Source organism: Bos indicus x Bos taurus, chromosome 4, assembly GCF_003369695.1.
Source record: "Bos indicus x Bos taurus breed Angus x Brahman F1 hybrid chromosome 4, Bos_hybrid_MaternalHap_v2.0, whole genome shotgun sequence".
Lineage (NCBI taxonomy): Eukaryota > Metazoa > Chordata > Mammalia > Artiodactyla > Bovidae > Bos > Bos indicus x Bos taurus.
The window spans coordinates 19184178-19203630 of record NC_040079.1 but is presented as its reverse complement, the minus strand read 5'-3'; the positions used below and the strand labels follow the sequence as shown (position 1 = coordinate 19203630).

At 41.8% G+C, this 19453-nt stretch overlaps 1 protein-coding gene across 1 annotated transcript in view; it reads left to right on the top strand.

Annotated features, from left to right (window-relative positions):
• The first annotated feature begins 1251 nt into the window (after positions 1-1251).
• The window catches only part of CHRM2 (cholinergic receptor muscarinic 2), a 164400-nt gene continuing 146198 nt past the window's right edge, over positions 1252-19453 (top strand). Inside the window, exons 1-2 of the mRNA XM_027538901.1 lie at positions 1252-2093; positions 2359-2525. The gene's annotated coding sequence lies outside the window, so the exon portion shown is untranslated. The remainder of the gene's footprint in view (positions 2094-2358; positions 2526-19453) is intronic.

Sequence of the window (19453 nt, the reverse complement as noted above, 5' to 3'; positions counted from 1 at the left end):
AACAGATCACTGGGTTTTCTTCTCTTTTGCTGGCTAGGGATTCTTTCCCTTTTACTTCTCTGCTTTGGGATGTGTATGTGGTTTTGTTTTGTTTTAAACATCCAAGCCAACTCCCTGAGCTTATGGAAGCTTAATAGTCAGAAATAATGAAGAGAGAAAGGAAAATCTGAATTCATTTTCAAAAGATACCCTGAAGAAATGACAAAATCAGATGTGTGATGTAATGGGTCAAATGCTAGGGGAGGCTGAGGTCAAGACTGGACAGAACTGTCTTGATTTTCTAATAAGTATCTTATACTCTCCCAGTGATGATGGGAGGTGAGGGTACGGAGGCTGAAGGTAAAGCCACATGCAGTATGTAGTGCATTATTTCAGGATGACTTATATCAACCACAATAGTTTGTGCCATATCCTATCTGGTGATGGCTATGAGTTAACAGAAAGGGTAGACCTTTTTATACACACAATTTTTATTTATTGGTGAATTTATATTGCTGCATATTTATTCATCTGGAGTGTCATCTGAATGTCTTTCCCTGCCAATAAGATGCTCGCATGTGTACTAAGTCGCTTTAGTCCTGTCCAACTCTTTGCGACACCATGGACTGTAACCTACCAGGCTCTTCTGTCCAAGAGATTCTCCAGGCAAGAATCCTGGAGGGGGTTGCCATTTCCTCCTCAGGGGATCTTCCCAACACAGGAATCGAACCCGCATCTCCTGTGGCTCCTGTATTGCAAGCAAATTCTTTACCACTGAGCCACCAGGGAAGCTAATAAAATGGGGAGCTTATAAAAGACAGGGGCAGTGACTATTGCTATTCTGTATTCCCTTTGACAACTAGCAAAGGCCTAGGCATCAAGATTTGAACTGAACTTAATTGGATACATCAATTAAGGTTTCAAGCTGTTTTCATTTGATTGCCAAAGGTAGATGAAAGAAAATGCAGCCTTATAGCATATCATACACTGATGCTATGCTTATATACACATACTTTCACAAAAGCAAGTCTTGTCCTCAACTATACTTTAGAATCATATTGTTTTGTATCATTTTATCTTTATCAATTGGGACTACAGCCTAAAAATAATATTCTTCTTGGAATGGATTTCTCATTAAAATTAAAAAATAAAAAGCTAAGATTGTTTTAACAGAAAAAAAATTATATACTAATTTTTTTTCATGGAGATCCCAAATTTCATAAAGGATCATAAATACTTTGTAATCTAATGCCTATTAGTCAAAGAAAACATGGGCATTCACCCCAGTGTAAAAGAAGAAAGAAAACAGTTACCTCTTCCTCTTATACATTTGCCAGTGTCCCAAAGAAATAAACAATCTGTGAATAGTTCAGCACGATTATATGTTTACAAAGCATAGAGGATTTATTCTAATATTTTCCCACCTGGAAAAACTGGGCTTAAGCGTCTTCGGCAATCAGAAAGCAACACCGAGTTCTTCCCAATATGTCATGTCACTTTTATAGCAATCATACTTGCAGGAATGGGACTGGGCAATGGTGGTAACTGTGAACGTTCTGATGTAGAAATTGCAGATGGAGAGCTTGGCTCTGGGGATGGACGTGGAAAGGAGCAGAAAGGAGCCTGGAGAAAAGGCTGTCATATTTGCTCAGAAGAACCGCCAAATCAGAGAGCAGAGAAGATTTCATTGGAGGAGCGCCTTCAACAGCAACTAATCCCGTCATATTGAAAGAAAATTGTAAATGTTTTCTCCAGAAATTGTCTGCCCATCGCAGCTAATCGAACACACACTGACGAATACACACACACTCTCTTTTTATACCAAAGGTGCCCGGACGCAGAGACCCGCTCCAGCGAGTGCGCGTGACACACACGGACACGCATACACACACGAACGCACACACGCCAGCCTGCGGGTTGGCCAGAGCCTTGAAACTGCAGATTCCACTCGGAGATCGCCAGAGGCACCGAACTAATTAGTAATTAGTTGCCCCTACACTAATAACTACTTCCCCAATCACTTTGGTGAAGAAATGAATCCCGCCCAGCTCGTCAGTCCAGCCAGGTCTCCGTTCTGTCTTGCTCTCCAGACCCCTCTTCTTCGTGAAAGCCAGGTTTGAAAGTCCTTTTTGCTTCTTCGCCTTTGGTGTTTTGGTGTGGCGGGCGGGGGCAGTGTCACTTTAACTCCAGTCTACACCGCCAAGGGCCTCCAGACTCGTAAAGTGCCTGGGACGCGTGTGGGGTGCGCGACTCTGCTAGCGCGCGCCCGAGCCCCGCGGCTCTTGCCCGAGCCTTTGGGTCCGCTCTCTCCCCGCCTCCCCCCGCCCCACCCCTCAGAGTGTCGCGGCACCAACTAATCTTCTCCTTTTCGTTTGCAAGATCAAGGGAGAGAGCAAGCCGGCGCCCGGCCTTGGACTCTGAGCCGCGCGCGGCTAGCTCCGCGGCGGGTCAGCCCCGAACCTGTGAAGGGCTCCACGCTCCTGCCAGCCAGCCCACGCCAGGGATACTGCAGCCCGGGGAGGCAACTGGAGCTAATCCGGCGGCAGGTAAGGACAGCCAGCTGCTCAGCCCTCCGCTGGCCAGCGCCAGGGACCCTGGCACCTCCCGATTCTCCGGAACGGGCGCGGAGGGGACTGGGGTGAGGAAATTGGCAAATTCTTCCACAAGTCCAGATCCTCAAACGGAAACTTTGATTTCTGGGGCTTGGAGAACTGAGGGCAGCGATGGCGGGTCTGGAAAGCAGGAGCAGAAGAGGCAGAGCGCGGGAAGGGATGCCATTCCGCGGGTCACCGAGTCCGGAGGAATGTGGCTATGGCAGCCTGGGGGCCCGAGCCGGCCGGCGCGTCGCGCCCTCTTCCAGCCCGCCACCCCCTCCACTGTCACCAACTCCCCCTTCCTTGCGGTGTCCGCAAGACCGGGGAGCTTCGCCCTCTCCTGCCCCTCACGTTTCTTCCAGCCTGGGGTCTGGCCACGTCTCCCAGGCGTTTAGGGTGGAGGCCTGGCTCCCCGGCTCCGCACGATCCGCGGGTTCCGCTCTGTGAGCGCCAGCGCCAGGTGGCCGGAGGGAGGCTTCGCGCTGTGGTCCTAGGAGCGTGGCCAAGGGCGGGGGGGACACGAATGGGGAGAGGGTCCCAGGACGGAGCAGGCGGAAGCCTTCTGCAACCTCGTCCCATTTCGGCCCGAACATGAGGTCGGCCGTCCGCCTCGGCTAGAGGACAGGGTCTCAGCCCCAAGCCCGCGGGGTCCCGGACCGTGCCAGGGCTGCGCCGACAGCCACCTCACAATGAGCTCTGAGCCACCCCGGCGGGCTTCGGGGTTGTAGATTGGGAACGACTGCACCCACAATATCCCTTTGCCGTCCGCACCTGCGGACTCGGGCGATCACAGATAACTTGTAGCTCTCGGAACCTGCGAGGTACGGACGGTCCAAGCCCGCGCAGGGGAGATCGCGCAGCAATTCCACCTGTGCGCTCTGCCCCGCGCCCCTGGGGCGTCCCCGGCGGGGCCGGACGCTGCTTGCCTGGGAGAGCTCTGAAGAGGTCAAGACTCGAGATTCCCCGGAATCACTGACTCAGAAAGCAGCGCACACCCACTGCCTCAACCTCCCGACAGCGTCCCCAACCTTCTCTAGCCCCCTGCTTGTCGCGTTCCTCCAGGCTGCTCTAAGCCACAAAATCGTGAAAAAGAGGGTCCACTGGGCTCGCCAGACCCACGCCTTGAGACCAGGGTTGCCTGTAAGGAAATATCTCTGGGGAGTCCCTCGGGATGGAGGGGAGTGAGGAGAGAGGAGAAACGGAGGTAAATGCCTAAGTCAAGCAGAGCTGTCGACCGACATCTCACCCGAGCCGCCCTCCTGTGTCCTTAGTCGGTTCACGGCCACGGCCCGCCTGTGACGGAGGCCACCTAGGGCTCCAAGTCGGCCCGCCCAATCGCGGGGAGCGCAGCAAGAGCACGGAGCCTTCAAGTCCTCAAGCTCCGGAATCCCCCGCACTGACTTTCTATTTCCCTTTCATCTTGCCTTTTTCTGGTTTGTGTTGCCTTTCTTGCTCTTCTTAGCGCTGGGTGGCAGTGGGTTCGTGTAGTTTGCCCATCCCCTAGTACACGCAGCAAGCGACACAACACGCATCTCCCTGCTGTACCGCACACCCGCCCGCGCTCCCGCACGCAGCCCCCGCCCCCCAATTCCACAACCCCAAGCGCCTGCGGCAAGGACCACCTCCTTGACCAGGATCACAGTCACGGCAGCGGTGGCCTTGGCTCCGAGGAGGGCTGAGCCGGCCCAGATTCCAGAGAGAAACAGTGGGGCAATGGGAAAGGCCTGGGGAAAACTTGAATTTGGGTTGAGGGTGGTGTAGGGGGAGACTCTGAGGGCAGAGGCCCCCAGCACTGTAGCTCGGCTGCAGCTGCTCTGAGGGGACCCTGAGGCTCTGGCCCCCTCAGCGCCTGCGTAGAGGAGAGCCCACCCTTAGGAAAGCAACCTCTCTCTGGGGAAGTTCAGAGAGCCAGGTCCCGGGGTGGACCAGCAGCTCACTTTGCTCCAGACCTTTCCGGTTTACCTGCCTTGAGAGGGCTCTGAAATGTGGCACCTCGTACACTGCAGCTATTCACCCAACCTTGGGCCACAGGATCCTCCTACTGTATTTTGTTGGCAATCAAATATAATATATGCATTATACTGAAAATATATAGAAGGATATATAGAGAGAGTACACTTTCATTGATAAGCAAATAATAAGGATGATGACACAGTTAAGAAACTGCAATTAGGTGTGTGTATGTGGGGTCTTTGGGGTGGTAACCACAAGGGGATAATCATAGAATTAAATCCGTAGATCACACTAAGAACTATATTAGGCTACAATTCAGAAAGTGGACTTTTTGAGACTCTTGGCAAATGGATGGAAGAATTTTGTGCCAACAATGTAGCAGCTTTGCAGGATTTGACGGCTAAGGATTCAAGAAGTAATGCTATTATCAGATGAATTTTTATTATGACTATTATTAGTAAATGTCTAGCTGTGGCAGTACTATAAGCAACTTCTATTGACTCTACATGCTTTATTAGGCTAAACAATTATGCCAATTAAAGCTGAAAAGTAAAACTTGACCCTAAAAAGGCATGGAAGTACCAACCAACTCAGCTGACTATTTTAAAACTCTGTGAATGAGATGGGGCAGGAGTGGGGTAAAGTCCTTGGATCCCAAAATTCAGGGTGGGCTTCCTGAAAATGCTTGGTCTTCCTGTAAAAGAAAAGTGTGTTTGTTTATATAAGTGTGTTTGAGGTTGTCTGGGGGGATTGTAGGGAGAAAATAGGTCAATTTGAATATCCCTATCCTAGTTTAAGTTTAAAAGAACCCACAGAATGTGTTTGTAACTCAGCTGACTTCAGAGATAAGTGTAGGAGACTGTGCTGTGTGCTCAGTCACTCAGTCGTGTCCGACTCTTTGTGACCACACATACTGTTGCCTGCCAGGCTCCTCTGTTCATGGGATTTCCTGGCAAGAATACTGGATGGACTGCCATTTCCTACTCCAGGGAATTTTTCCAACCCAGGGATCGAACCCATGTCTCCTGAGTCTCCTGCATTGGCAGGTGGATTCTTTACCACTGAGCCACCTGGGAAGCCAAATGTAGGAAAGCCAGCAGTCAAATGTAGGTAAAAGTCTCTTTGGAATGAGCCCCCACAGCCTGTCAATATGGGGGGACATCTTCACATTTAAAAACCCACATTGCTCCAAACACGATCCTATCCCCTTCTTTGCCCAGATAACCCCTAACATCTGGGGTTATCTGAACTTCTATGTACTTCAGTGGCAGTTTTACATTTCTAATTTCAGAGTAGCCAACCCTCTGAGCACAGGAGGAGGGAAGCGAAGTCTCAGAGTTTTGGGGAAAACAGCAGACCACAGAGAAGGGAGGGAGGGCAGGGAACCCGCTTTCCTGGAGAAGGACCAAGAGGAGACACGTCACTCTAACCCACAGCAGTGAACAAAGGTGAAGCCAGTGTAAAAGAGGAAGAAGAGGAGGCCACTTATTCTAATAAAGGAATTGAAGAGAGAATGGGAAGGAAAAAATGAGGACAAGAATCTGTGAGCATGCCATTACGAGCCCCATAATAATCTCCATCACTGATGTCAGTCCTTGGGGCATGCCTGTGAGAGAATGCCCATGAGCAACTGCCTAAATATGACCACTCAAACCCACTCTTACTCTTATCTTAATCTTTCTTTAGTTTACTCAGTAGGATCAAGAGACTGACAGAAACACTTTGTCACACAGTCTCCTTGAGGGGCCTGGTTTTCTTCTTTTAACTTTGTATTGGAGTTGAGTTGGCATTTTACAATGTGAGCCTGTGTTGTGTTCCTCAGTGGACTTCTCTATATCAAAACCATCTGTATTCCCCTGGTGACCCCCTGGTTTATTCCCTGTCTCCTGTTCCCATTTTGTCTACCTTCGGTTCACTCAGCAGATGTGGGGACTGCTTTCCTTAAAAGGTATCAGAGCAAGGGTACTGACCGCACACCCCAAAGCTCAGCAGGGCCACATGGCGATCATGGGGACGGTAGTGTGTGTTTTGTGTGGAACAAAGGAAGCAGGTCATTTTCCCTTGGAAATGCATTTTCATATAGTGTGTTCTAAGTCTCTGAAACTGTCCCAAGCACTTCACATGTATGATATCATCTTTCTGTCAGGGCTTTATCCCCAGCGTTTAAAAGATTGTCTGTCTTCTAGGAGTTTATTAACTATTTGTTGAATGAGTGAATTGATGAGCCAGTTTCTTATTGTATCACAGCCACAATCCTATGAATTAGATGTTAGTGTCCCCATTTTACAAATGAGGAAACTGGCTTTCAGAGGGGTCAGGTAATGACCCAAGATCACACAGCTAGTAAGTCGCAGTCCCTGGATTCAAACAAGGGCTGTTGGACTCTAGTCTTTGGACTCGTGTTGGAATCCAGGCTTTGTCTTACTCTGTGGAGATACAGCGTACGTGTTCCCCTATGTTTGAGGAAATCACAACTCTGGTGTTTAGAGTCCAACAGTGTTCTCTCCACTCCTTCAGTTAAACTGTGTATTCTGGTTGTATTCCCTAAAGCCTAAGCAAGAAAGATTCATTGCCAACTAGATTCTTCTGTTGGCATAACCTGCTTGACCCAGTGATTGCCTCTGGCAGAGGAAAGTAAGGGCACAGAAATTACCTGGTATTTTGGCAGATGCTATTTTCACCTGTAGCAACACCAAGATTTCCTTTTGTCTGGTGCAGGAGGATGAAAGAGTTTTTGATAGTACCCAATTCAACTCACCTTAAGTGTTGAAGTGAGTAAAGAGGTTTTCCATTGTGATGCAGTTAACCAAGAACTGCCTCAGAGTATACACATTCCCACTTTCCTCTAGTTGTCTCTCCACATGAGTTCCTCTTTCTTTATATTAAGATGGTTTGTGCTTGAAGTTCTGAGTTTGAATGGCAGGTTTTGATTTTAGTTAAAACTGATCATCCACCTTTGCTTTGAAAAGCATAGTGTGACTTTGTGAACATACGATTAGCAAAGTGTGTGAGGCTTGTTCTGACTGGTTTGCCTCCTTCTACACTTGATATATTCTTGTCTTTATTTCATTTCCCTTTTTCTGCACACATGTTCAAGCTCCTTCTTTTATACTGTGACCTAAATATACAGTCATCTTAACTGGTGCTGTTACCATGGTAATGTTTCATGGTAGATAAGGGTACACACTAAAAAATCAGTCTCTTTCATTAGCAATGGATTTCCTTCTTTGTTTTTCGCCCCCCTCTCCCCAATCCAAGCTTTCACTGAATGACGCCCTCTGGTGTCCGGTAACAGGAAGCACACTACTGTGGATTGGGCAAGAAACATTTTTTAAAATTGAGAGAATTTTTGTTTCAATAATTTGAGGTGGACAAAAGCAAGAAAGACTTATTAATTAGTATGTTTCTAAATAAAAATATTAGTAGAAAACATTCATTGCCTGAACATATTAAGTACTGTTTGCTGTGTAGAGTTCTAGAAAGTTATGGGAAATGGATATTTATGATCCTTATGTGTTTAACATTATTGTGAAAATTTTTCTGTGGGATTTACAAAGAGAGTTTTGTTATGGGAGATATTGAGATATCTCTGGATGAGATATCTAAGCTAATGGATTATTTCGTATGTTTAAGTCTTTAAAATTTCAAAATGGAAGTGTTCTGTCTTTAGAATGGGAACATTGTTTTTGCTGGATAGGATATATAATAGTGTTGATGATGATGATGATGATAAAATAATATTTGCATGTGTAATTTGTTGTTTTGTTATTGGAGAAACTTGAAAGTTTTGCTCTTTATTATTGTGTGAATATATAATATGCATATTATTATTATTTACAAATCACATGACACATTAGAAGTAAGGTTGACATGCTAGAAGTATCTTCTTTCTTCCTCACTCCAGTTCCACTGTCACCATCTGAGTCATCAAATCAAACATCTCTTAGATTTGTCTGGACTTCATCCTCTCTTCTCCATCCACACATCTTTTTTAGATCCTCAGCGTCTCTTACTTGAACTGTCACCAGAGCCTTGTGTTTCTATGGTCTCCCACCTTCAGTCTTTCTCTAGTACAATCTATGCCTCGCATTGCTGGAATAACCTTTCTAAAATGCAAATCTGAACATGTTATTCTCTTGTTAAAAATTCTTCACTGTCTCAACTGTCTAGGATAAACTAAAAATCAAATCCACATGAGATCTTCCATAGATGACCAAAGCCTTTATTCCAAGCTCTGTTAGCCACTTCTCCATTCCCCTTCTACACAAGGAAATAATACATATATATAAATAGCTTAGTGTAATGACTGACATAGAGTAAATGCAAAGTAAATATTGGTCAAATCTGTTTTCTCTTCATTCTTCTCTTTTTCCTCCTTCTTTTCATTTAATTTAATATTAGTATAAAACTAATAAGCAGTAATAAATATAATACTTAAACTAGTCATTTCCCGAACTAATAATAATAGGTAAGAAAAGCTATGGTGTGGCAGATATTTTGCCGAATATTTAGCATCCTATAATTTCATTTAATTTCTCACAATCAGGTACATTGCTGTATGGGGTTGGCAGAATTGTTTTCTTGGATATTCAAATGAACTGTTTATAGAATGGTTAGTCTGCAAGAGTTCTAGGCAAGTTGAATGATTTTTACCTGGTACTGGTAATGGGGCACTAACCAGAATTTGTTAGAGATGCTGATAATGTCTGTATTAAGAACAGAGGCCATATTTGCATACATGACAGTGATATACATTTCAACTGTGTTAGAATCAGAGCTTTACAGAGCTTTATTCTTCCCCAATGTTTTGAGTAGATAATAGGTAACTCTATTAATATGCATAGTCCCCCATTCCATTTTATTGTATCAAGGAAATTATAGGCATCTCCATAGGTCAAATAACTAGTTTAGAGTCAAATTTCCAACCCATGGCTAATGTGCAGCAAAAACAAAACTGAAGATCTATGTTTTTAAGATCAGTGAAAATAAATAGCAAACTGTGTGGTAGCAGAGCATTATTTTGAAGTCATCTGGATTTACAGGGTTCAGTAGAGCAGGACTTCTTGTTTCTGAAGTTGAGGCTCCTAGATCCCCTTGAATGTTTATCTCATGGAAGAAATGGATCTTTTTCAGCAGTCCACATTCATCATCAACCAGATTCTGAATTATTTGAATCAAATCACCTCTGTCTTCTAAGTTTTTCAAAGAGTTTCATTCACTGGTTGAGTCCTTGAAATACCCTATTCTTCTTGAAGAGATTCTGGGTCAGCAGATTTGGGGCCAGACCCAAGAATCTGTGTGTTTAGCACCTCATGTGATACTGAGGTGGGTAAACACAGGACTACATTTTAAAATAAGATCAGATGGAAGAACTGGCATCTAAAGGGCAATGGAGAAGTACAAAGATTGGATAACCAACCCAAATGCTGCTACCAATATCATCAAGAGTCTTCCTTGTATGAGCCACTGAGACTGAGAGCTTGTTTGTGGTCAGAGACTATTCGATCTTTCAGTTACATGTGATGAGTAACAACTCAGGAGAATATCCAAAGATAAAGATGATTCTCTTCTATGTCATATGACTCTGACACTTATTTGTCAGATGGAGTATAGTCCTTATGTATACCTTATGTCCACAGAGTTAAATCAGTCCTGGTTATTGAAGAAATAAGCACTTGATGTCTTTCCATTTTCTCTGTCCAAAATTACTCATTCTCTCTGATACTTCCTTGGGAAGATGTCTTCATGGTTCCAGAGCTGCTCTGTGCACTCTCCTGTCTGGGGTTCTGTCTAGATTTCTGTTACTAATCTAGCAGACCAAGCACCTGGCCCTCTTCCCCTTCCTCTCTTGGAGCTCTAATGGAGGAGTTCTAGTGGAGGAGAGTGGAGAAATTGTCACAAATGTTAATGGGGATACATTTCACTGTTACTGTTACAAAATGTTGGTGCACTGTATTGAACCCCAGTAGCAGACTGATATAAAACCTCCTCCAGGAAAGGAATGTTATGGTGGTTTTTCTTGATGTTATTGCTCACCCTCAGTCCTGAAGCTGTCTTCCACTTTAATAAAGCAAAGAATCGCCTTCCCCTACTTCATCAACTATGCCAAGTCAGTAAACAAGATGAAATAATATAGGAAGAAAAGCCTATAATTTCTTGATTATTTAATTAACTACTAAGGAACTCTTTAGAAGGAATGCGATGGGAAGCTAAAGAATTACCTAAAGGCTAATTTTTCCTACTCTCTATAAAAGCTAAGCATGGAATAATTTGATTGTCAAAGGAAGAACATAAATTTCATACAATTTCATATTGTTGAACATGATGAAGATTTTCTAATACTCTGCTCTGCTACCATATAGCCAGAATAAAAATAGGAAATGATAGGGAAACTCTATTTAATTGTATTCTTTGGAGAGCATCAGGACATTTGGTTTCATTTTAGGAAGAAAATAAAGAGCAGCCCCAAAGGCAAAGTGCTTCCCAAATCTGCCTGCTGTTTTCTTGCTTCATCCTCAAAATTACTTTGCTACCAGATTTTATCAGTGGTGTGGGCCGTTTTGTCTTCACATGTAAGCTTAAATATTACAGACTTTTCTCTCCTTTTGTATTGTGTCATGGGAGTACTGAAGGCAGGGAGAACAGTGGACGATGTAGGTTTAGCTTCTGTTGTCTCTGGCTGATGGGTGCCAAGCAAGGGGTCACACTTTTGCATTTAATTTAAAGTGAGCATGACTGGATATTTTTCATGACTGAATGTTTCCGTGTTAGGGAAAATTTCAGAATTTTGAATGAGATACTCTTCTGTGACAACAATAAAGACAATCAGATCAAATCAGATCAGATCAGTCGCTCAGTCGTGTCCGACTCTTTGCAACCCCATGAATCGAAGCACGCCAGGCCTCCCCGTCCATCACCAACTCCCGGAGTTCACTCAGACTCATGTCCATCGAGTCAGTGATGCCATCCAGCCATCTCATCCTCTGTCGTCCCCTTCTCCTCTTGCCCCCAATCCCTCCCAGCATGAGTCTTTTCCAATGTGTCAACTCTTTGCATGAGGTAGCCAAAGTACTGGAGTTTCAGCTTTAGCATCATTCCTTCCAAAGAAATCCCAGGGCTGATCTCCTTCAGAATGGACTGGTTGGATCTCCTTGCAGTCCAAGGGACTCTCAAGAGTCTTCTCCAACACCACAGTTCAAAAGCATCAATTCTTTGGCGCTCAGCCTTCTTCACAGTCCAACTCTCACATCCATACATGACCACAGGAAAAACCATAGCCTTGACTAGACGAACCTTTGTTGGCAAAGAAATGTCTCTGCTTTTGAATATGCTATCTAGATTGGTCATAACTTTCCTTCCAAGGAGTAAGCATCTTTTAATTTCATGGCTGCAGTCACCATCTGCAGTGATTTTGGAGCCCAGAAAAATAAAGTCTGACACTGTTTCCACTGCTTCCCCATCTATTTCCCATGAAGTGATGGGACCAGATGCCATGATCTTCGTTTTCTGAATAAAGACAATAAAAACAGTGAAATCATAGCCACTCTTTCTTGAGTGTCTACCACAGTTTAGACCCTGTGCCATTTTCTTTATGTATACTATTCCTATAGCTTGCACCAATCCGATGTGATAGAGGGTTGTTTTTTCTTTCTAAGTAAGTGCAGAAATTCTTGCCAGTGGACACAAAATAACTTGTTAAGACTTAAGAGTAAGTTCATTGCTTTGGGCATCAGTCTCACATCTAAAATCAAAGATGAGTATTAAATTTTTGTTTGTTTGTTTATTTTGTTTTACTACCATAAGGAGTTTCTTTAAAAGAATATCCAATTGTATTATTTGCCATCTAATTCTGATAAAGTCAAGGAAAAAGAGGGAAGAAAAAGGGGCACATCACACTGACTTAAGAATATGGAAACATGAAAACACAGTTTATACTTGAGGAATCAGTCTTAGATATATTTAGAATCTACCTTGGCCACTCACCTCCTGGTTTAGTCTGATAGTAGGCTTCATGTTTGAAGATGCTTTATCCTTCTTAGCCCCCTGGGAGCTCTCTCTAGGTACAGAGGGGACAAGAGTCTTAATATAGCTTCTAGGTATGGAATTGCCAAGGCATAAAACATGACTCTGTGAGTATTTATAAAACATATACAAATATATATAGGAACACTTTTGTTGACTATGAAAACACTATGTGTTGTTAAAATATTATTTGATCTTCTGTTTCCTATTGTGCTACCTATTCCTTTTCTTTGCAAGACAATTGCTATGACTTAACATTAACCTCCACGTTGCATATGTAAAAGGCCAAAGCAGCTAATTATTCTGAGGGATAAAGCATCAGTGGATTAATTCTATTCCTGTTTACATGCCCACTGTCAACTCTTAACTATTTGTTTGTGTGTCCTAAGTCTCCAGGAATCATTAGTGTCTATTGGTAAATGATAATACCAGCTAATTTTTTTTACAATTAATTGAAATTTCACACTCTTACATTTCAATATCAGTCAATATTTTTACATACTGACACTTTTAATCAAGGAGTATCTTTCACAAGGGAGCAACAGCAAGGCCCTCATTAATTAAAGTGATAATTATTCTCCCTTGCAGTTAGTTACATAACACATTCTTCAAGAAATTCACATCCTTAGCATTCCTCTTTAAACCTCTCTCATTTAAAAGAAGATTCCTTGGCTTCTATCTCTGTAGGAATTTACTAAAAATTCACATTACTTTTATTTTCGAGAAGTGATATAGAAAGGAGGTCATATTTATTTTCCAGCGTTTCCATATTCAAACAAAATAAAATGACATCGTTTCTATCATTTAAGTGTTCAGATCGAATCTCAGGAGTCATTTTCAAGGGAGAAGGATGTTGTCAAATGTCTCCCCTTTGATGTTCACCGGCTTATTTTAGCTTCTGTATCGCAATGCGAATTCCCATGATCCACTTCTCTTGGATCATTCTTTGGTTTCTCAACCCTCAGCTGCTTAATTGCTCCTGCCTCTCGGCAGCTTTTTCAGTACACAAAAGTTTGTGACATTTCCCCCTCTGATTCAGTCCCGTGATTTTAGAAGACATTGAATCTAGAGTGTAGGCTCTAACTGGCAGCCCTGCTGTCTTCTCCTTTATTAGGTATTGCTCCAGTTCTTATATTTTGGCACCTTATGGTGTGAGATGCACTTTTAGAAATATTCAATGGTGACTGTTAGCTGATTTCCCTAATACTTAGGAACAGCAGATCATTGAAATCACTGTGCCATATACTGGCCAGAGTTTCTAAAGGTCATTTTCTGCATTTGCTTCTTTTAATTAAATTAGAGTTGGTTATTCATCCCAGTTGCTGGAAATATTTGACTACTTTAAAAAATTTTTTCTCCCAAACTCCATGTGCTCTTATTTTAATTTCCCAATAAATTGAATATGAAATGATATCAATAGATCAGTTATCTAAAATTCAAAATGATTTTTCATTACTCTGTATAATTACTGAAAGATAACTTCCTTGCTGCTCGTCTTTGTGTGTGTGTGTGTGTGTGTGTGTGTGTTTCAAAGAAGTTTTAGGTTCACAGCAGAACTGACTAGAAAGTACAATGAATTCTCGTATGCTTCCTGCCCGCATACAGGGATGGCTTCTTCCACAGTCGACATCAGCCACTAGAGAGGGGCCCTGGTTACAATGGATGAACTCACAGTTCCTAGTTTACAGTAGGGTTCACTCTTGGTGTTGTATTTTCCAAGAGTTTTGACAAATGTAAAGGTAATAACATGTATCCACCAATATAGTATCATAAAGGGTAATTTCATTGCCCCACAAAATCCTCTGTGCTCCCCCTTATGTACACCTCTTTCCCTCCTAACCGGGCACAGCCACTGATCCTTTTACTGTCTCTAGAGTTTTGCATTTTCCAGAATGTTATACAGCTGGAATCATATAGTATGTAGACTCTTCAGATTGGCTTCTTAAACTTAGTAATATGCATTTATGTTTCCTTCATGTTTTTTCTTAGCTTGATGGCTCATTCAATACTTGCCATCTTGTGGTTTTTAACTATTTTTATTTCTCATTATTATATTTTTCACTGTATATATTGGAATCTCACTATTTATATAGATAGTTATATATCTATATCTATCTATATATATGTATATAGTAAATCAGACAACAAAAATATTTTGCCTCTTTGCTGAAAGACTTAGATAGTGTGTTTATCCAGTGTGGGCAACTCTTCAGCTCCTTGGAGTCTGTAATTATGAGAAGATGAAGAATGGACATTGCAAATCTTTTTTTTTTTTTTTCTGTTTCTCTTTTCCAAGATCTTTCAAGTCTCAGCAGATCACTTATAATGAAGCTAAGAATAAAACCTGAGAACTTACCTAAGATGCTTTTACTGACCTTTAAATGGAGCATAAACTTAACTTGTTTTATCAGTAGCAGACAGAGTATTCTTAATTTATTTGAAAAGTAAGACAAATCCTAAGAGGCTTTTAAAATTTGACTTTTAGTATCTCTGCTTGGGCTCACTCTTTGGCTTAAACATGTACCTTCTATTCAAGTCCTTTACACAGTGAATGAAGTTGTCATTGATATTCTCTGGTTTCATAAGAAGAGACACACTCCATAAAGGGAAGATTTGCATTCTGTGGTTTTTAAAGTTTTGCTCAGCATCTTATGCCTAGTTCTATGCTTGACACATAGCAGAAGTCAATAAATATTTTTAATGATGATTTTATGCCCTTAGTCTGCTTTCTGTTGTTCAGTCACTAAGTCGTGTCCAACTCTTTGCAACCCCATGGACTGTAGCACACTAGGCTTCCCTGTCCTTCACTATCTCCTGGAGTTTGCTCAAACATCATTGAGTCAATGATGCTATCCAACCATCTTTTCCTCTGTTGCCTCTGCTGAACATCCAAAATTTCTTACTACCCTAATCTTCTTCTATTGGTTTCATAACAAGAAGTCACCATTTTCTGAAATAGCTCAAAAAAATTCTCTTTCTAGGTAAAATTTTCCTTTCAAAATAACCCTTTTCTTCTGATAAGTTTTCCCACTTTTGAAACCAACACTTCGTCTAAGCTTGAGCAAAATTTTCTGTGGGGTACCTTTGTAGGTATATGGTATTATTATTACTTTGTTTAAGCTGAATGTAATTAATAACCATCACATGAACTTTTAAAGTAACTCATTTTGATTGTTATTATATGTAGGGTATGTTGAGACAAATTTTAGTTAGCACAGATCACATAGGATTTAAATATACCACTTTTTTTTTCATACTAGGATGGACTTTCAATACATCAAAAACAATGGACTCTATTTCATTCCATCTACAAGATAATATGGAGAATTATCTAAAAAGATGGAGAATGATTTACATCATGAAATGGAGTAACATTCTGCATACCTTGCCATACTATGTAGTCTTAGTCTTTTTTTTTTCACAGTATTTATTTATGTTAGATTTTTCAGCACAAGAAATTGGAAAATAATTTAATTGATTCTCAGAGACAATGATTAATTCACAATAAAAGTCAATAGCTCAATACAACTTATAAAATTATTATTAGTAGTCTTAGTCTTATGCACAGAATTGGAATAAGAATTTATTTGTTCTTTTATTCATTAATTCAACAAATATTTACTTAGCACTTACTTTATGCAAATCACATTGCTTTGCTATCCCTAGCTATCCCTCTTACCTGACCCCTGTCTATCATCCCGCAGAAATATTCCTGGGGAAGTGGAGATACTATACTCACATGCCCAATTTCACCCCCTTCTTTACTCAGGCTTAGCATTCTGTCATAATAGCACTCTGCAGCCTTGTTAGTTATAGTGGAGCTGTGCTCTTCAGCAGCCAGAAACTTCCACTGGCCTTCACTATTGACTAGAGAGCTTAGAAAGAAGAGGTTTTAACCTTTTTCTCTAACTTGAGGTTCCAGTATCTCACAAAAGATATACTCCACTGTCAGGCAGTATAAAATAGTGGTTAAGAATTTGCATTTTGGATACCATTGTATTGTTGCCAGTTTGTCTTTAATTCCTTTGACTTCACAGAGTCAAGTCTTTAGTGAAGTGTTCAAAATTATATAGTCTTATGCACTTATTTTACAGTTAAGGAAAGTGAGCAAGAAATGGAAGTGAGTTGCTCTGTCGGTGACGATGATTTAAGGTGACAGAGCCAGGACTGGGGCCTGAACGTCTTGATACCCGTGCATTTTCAGTTGCATTACCCCATCATGTCTACCCCTATGAAATACTCTATATGATTATTCTTAATTCTTGAGTTTCTTTCTAAAAAAAAAATCTTGAGCTATACAACCCCCTTGCTAGTCTTTTTTAGTTCTGTGGGACTTCTGAATCTTTTTTCCATCTCCCCTCTTCTGTTTCCCTGATGTTTTCAAAGCGGAGCTTCCCTGGTGGCTCAGATGTAAAGAGTCTGCCTGCAATGCAGGAGACATGGGTGTTTTGGGCAGGGAAGATCTCCTGGAGAAGGGAAGGGCTACCCACTCCAGTATTCTTGCCTAGAGAATTCCACGGACTGAGGATCCTGGCAGGCTACAGTCCATGGGGTCACAAAGAGTTGGACATGACTCCGTGACTAACACTTTCTCATGATTTAGTGGTAACATTTTGTTGGAAATGCTGAGGTTTAAGTAAGAGTGAAAATCAAAACTTTAACAACAGGTTATGACATGGGGGTCAACCTTTCATAATACAGATTGATCATTTTGTCGTTCTTCTGGGTTCTTGCTGCGAATCAACCCTGATTCAGTGAGATACTACAATCTTGCAAGAATCAACTATTCTGCTTTCCAGAAGCTTTGGAAATTTCATCTATTCATTTTTGCTACTGGAACAGCATATAAATAGAGTTTTCATTAATCCTTTCAGTTATCTATTTGGACCAGTATTTTTTTTTTAATAATGTTGATGCTCATCAAAAGATATCAACTCAATCTTTTAACTTGACATAATAAAAGATAATTGAAAACAAGTTCTGCAATGTTTTTTTCCGTGGAGATATATGACAAATGCTAAAAGCAGAGAGAAATATGATGGATGAAGCCTTTTATAAACGTCACCAATGGTGGTGGTTTAGTCACCAAGTTGTGTCCAACTCTTGTGACCCCATGGGCTGAAGCCTGCCAGCCTCCTCTGTCCTTGGGATTCTCCAGCAAGAATACTGGAGTGGGTTGCCATTTCGTTCTCCAAAATGACACCAAAATCTACCTCTTTATTCTGTTTCTCCACTTCATGAGGTCATTAGGAAACTTTGTTGTTATATCTACTTCCAAATTGGCAAAAATTGTCCATCTTTAGCGTAAAAAAAGAGACAAATTGGAAAGCTGTAGTTTGATGTCATCTCTCCTAATTCTGTCCATGTACTTTTCTTCCAAATAGCAGATTACTTCATCCTGAAGTCTTGATAACCATAAATGTAATCAACTTGGCCACAAATATTTTCAAAATGAAATGCCCATTTTTTTGGTTGTCTTTTTGCTTCGTTTTATATCAGAGTAAAATGGAGAGGAGAAGCAGTGGGCGATAAGTTGAAAATTGGTGTTGTCTGGGACACTGGGTATTTCATGGTCCAGAGAAATTCACAACGAGGTGACAGAATGCTCTCTCAGACCACTGTCACTTACACCGGAACGTGATGTGCTCCTGGGGAATGTTGGGAGGGCACTTGCAGAGCTATTTTAAGAGGCGTTTGAAACTGTGAAAGCACAAGAAAGTTACAGGAGAACATGTCAGAGCCTTGTTTGTAAATACTGTGTTCTCTTTATGGGTTACTGAGTGGCAAAAATCAAAAGAGTGTTTTTGCCAAGAAATAAAGCTGCTTATCTTGCCTCACTAGCAGAGAATTCCACATAAATGATGACCTTAAATTAAATGGAACATCTTAACAAAAACCTCAGGAAGTCGTTTTGTGTTTTATCAATATGTTTCTCCAGTGTGAACTCCCAAGTAGTTGGTACTAGTAAGATTAATCACATCAGAAGATGGATGAGACTTTGTTCTCAGAGAAATTGTATTTGAGGAGACCGAAAGCTAATTTGCCTCCAATTTTAGAAAATGTTTCATTCGTCTTCATATAGATTCAAAGAAAAAGATTTAGATAGGGATGGCAATCCTTCTTTGGCAGATTGCACCTCTTTAATGATGGAGGAAAGGGAGAATCAGATTGGACTCCACTGCTTTCTACCTTTGTCTGTGGAACCCCTGTAGATTTCAGAGAGGTCTGGAATACAGCTTGCTGAAACAGATGAACATGACTAGGAATTCCCTTTGACTCCATCCTTCTCAGGAAAAAAAAATCCCAAATCCAAGGAGATATATATGCTTAGTCACTCAGTTGTGTCCGACTCTTTGTGACCCCAGGAATTGTAGCCCACCAGGTTCCTCTGTCCATGGGGATTCTCCAGGCAAGAATACTGCAGTGGATTGTCATGCCCTCCACCAGAGGATCTTCCCAAACCAGGGGTTGAACCCAGGTCTTCCACACTGCAGGTGGATTCTTTATGGTCTGAGCCACCAGGGAAGCCCGTGTGTGTGTGTGTGTGTGTATGTATATGTACATATGTATGTATTCATATAAAGGGAACATTATTCATATTTCAAACTGAGGAAAAAATCTGTTACTCATGTCAGTATCACTTTCATTCTGTATTTAGAGCTTACTTTTCTATCTTCCTCCCATATTATCAGTTATTATATGGAAAGTGCGTGTAAGTGCTGTGTAAGGGACAGATACTGACACAGTGGTGAGCACTGTGTACTTAGTCATGTCCAATGTTTGGCAACCAGTGGACTGTAGCTCACCAGGCTCCTCTCAAGAATACTGGAGTGGGTTGCCATTTCCTCCTCCAGGGGATCTTCCCAACGCAGTGATCGAACTCATGTCTCTTGCATCCCCTATAT